This window comes from Anneissia japonica, unplaced genomic scaffold, assembly GCF_011630105.1.
Source record: "Anneissia japonica isolate Jap-2015-1 unplaced genomic scaffold, ASM1163010v1 scaffold287909_len199859_cov185, whole genome shotgun sequence".
Taxonomy (NCBI): Eukaryota; Metazoa; Echinodermata; class Crinoidea; order Comatulida; family Comatulidae; genus Anneissia; species Anneissia japonica.
Genome location: NW_022688465.1, coordinates 82,308 through 84,983, shown reverse-complemented (window position 1 = coordinate 84,983; position 2,676 = coordinate 82,308).

Genomic DNA, 2,676 nt, shown 5'->3' with positions numbered 1-2,676 from the left:
CAAAACTCGAGCGTCACGACATTGCGAAGTGTCTGCTCTTGTTCCTCGTATCGTACTCACTCGAGTCAATCCGAGATGGCCCGAGTGAAGTTTCATGCAAATGTGTCGTACGGGAAAAAAAATCGCACCCTGGTACTCGTTGTCAACAAAATGGGTGACGCTGGAGCATGTTCCCGTACCTCTTTTGAGTACCCATTGCATTATACTGGATATATTGTAGTTTTATGGCACAAAACATCAGCAATAAATGGCATGTTTTAGAAGTCGATCAGGTAAAAATATACACGTACCTGGGCACAAGCCTGATACTGTATAACCTCGGCCTATCCATACCGGCTGGCCTAGGCTACCCTACACAGGCATAGGCATAGGCACAGGCTCTGGCCCAGGCCTAGACGCAGCCTAGCCTAGCCTATGATGTCGATCAGAGATAGGCCTAGACTTCCATGGGCCTAGGCTCGGGTGTAGTTAGCATAGGCCTATCGTCTATGTCTCGAATCCAAGTCGATTTGGATAGTGAATTAAGATAGAGATAGGGTCAAGCCTGCCTGGCCAGCTCCACCAATCAATACCTTGAATTTACGTAAACACCTCGGGACAATGTTTACGGGTTCTTTTGAATATCGGTAGTTCGGATAAGCCTTTACATGCATCCACCTTGATTCATGAAAAACACTTCCCTCATGTCCAACTAGGCTACGACCTATTGTACTGTATATTTTTGTACTTTCACTTACAAGAGGGTAGCCCAAAAGCAACAGGGGAATCCAATAGGGGAGAGGGGCGTCACTGGGAAGGGCTCCTGCCCCGTTTTGCCACTATTTTTTTTTATTTCAATGCAATATATGTGCTATTTGCTTATTCAATTATTCTAAAACTGTTAGGCGCCCCTCCCCCCCCCCCGTTTGTAACATTCTGGATCCACCCTTGATCACACGTGCACAATAATTCCTCACAAGGACTACTGTATGCAGCAGAGACACAAAACATTAACTATAAAGACGTCTTTCAGAAAAATAATGACATATGGTAACCATAAATAACATCCACAACGATTGCTTCCTCAACTTCCCCATTCAACAATGTACATGATCGCCACCTTTCCCAACTCATTCAACACTGTGCGGGTATGCTAGTAATCTTAATTATATGGAATAATCTAAAAAGTGAAATCATTTATGTAAAATTGAATCAGAAAACTTTTTTTTTAAAACAATATCTTTCTAGTTATGTTAATGACACAATTTCGTTCTAATGTTTTATGTCGTTCATATGATAGTTAAGTTAACAATAGAAACATAATCTATGATGTGATTCCTAAACAGTAATTAGACATTTCATATTATACACTTCCTATATGACGAATTCATTTCACTCCGAACACAATGCTTGATATATTGCATCGAGTTTTTGTCGATACTCACTATTGCCCTTTCATCATGTCAACAATATTGCCTTACCACATTATATAAATAAACATTTATTATAGAGTACCACAGCCGTGTCGTCACGACGCCAAGTTGGGGCTCTCTGTTGTTAACAGACGATAGGTTACCGTTCATTACGCCAGAATGACTCTACTGTATAGGCTTTCTGGAATAGGCATTTTAAAATCTAATATTTTACCATCAAAATGTACTAAAGACACGAAAGCTCGCATTATATAATTTATCGAACACATTTAATCATCAATTAAAATTTACAAAGAAAAATTAAGATACAACATCTTAATAATTACGTTAGAAATTGGGATCAATGGTTTGTCAGTGAAGAAAATGGCATCCGGTTGAACGTTTTTCGCAACGATAGCAACGGAGTAGTATAACGTGATATAGTGACGTAACACTGTAGTACTTTATATATTACATAATATAAGATTGCTTTAATAAATGTATTGGTTGTAGTTTTCTTAGTTTTAAAACCAAGTAAAAGTGTACGTACTGCTACGTGAGTTTCACTATCGGTGGATCTGCTTTAATGTTTGTTCTACTGAGAAATGCAATGATTAGACAACCGATTCTACCTAAATGATCAGATTCGGTGACAAATAAAATGCTGATACACTTCAATTCTGGTGCCAGCACCAGTCATCAATCATCTGATCAGAATCCCCTAATCATCATCATTTAGAAACTTAACTATAGCTTCATAACCTTTTGTTAAACAAATCAATGTACCTGATTATATATTCAGCATAATAATTAGCTACTTTTGGTGAATATTACAGACTTACTAGAGCTTTACTAACGTTTGGTTAAACAAATCATGGTATTCAATTATATATTCAGAATAATAATTAGCTACATTTAGTCCAGATTGCATACTTACTATAGTTGGTCAAACTCATTGTCAAACAAATCAGTCTATCTATTTAATATTCAGCATAATAATTACCTATATATATATATATATATCCTTTAGATGTGTAATGATAATTACCTATATACATATAGTCTACAAGAAAAGTATTTGGTTCATTTCTGTTTTGTTTTTTGTTAACTGATGATGGGTTGAAGGTAATCCGAAACATGCCTGCCATTAAATCTTTCGTGTTATTTTTAAAATGCGTTGTATTTTTTGTCAACTTACGTCCATTTGGTTCTATTATCAAGGATTTCAGTTCAAGAAGATTACCAGTTTCTTTATTAAGGAAATATGAAAATATTACTCTTCGTT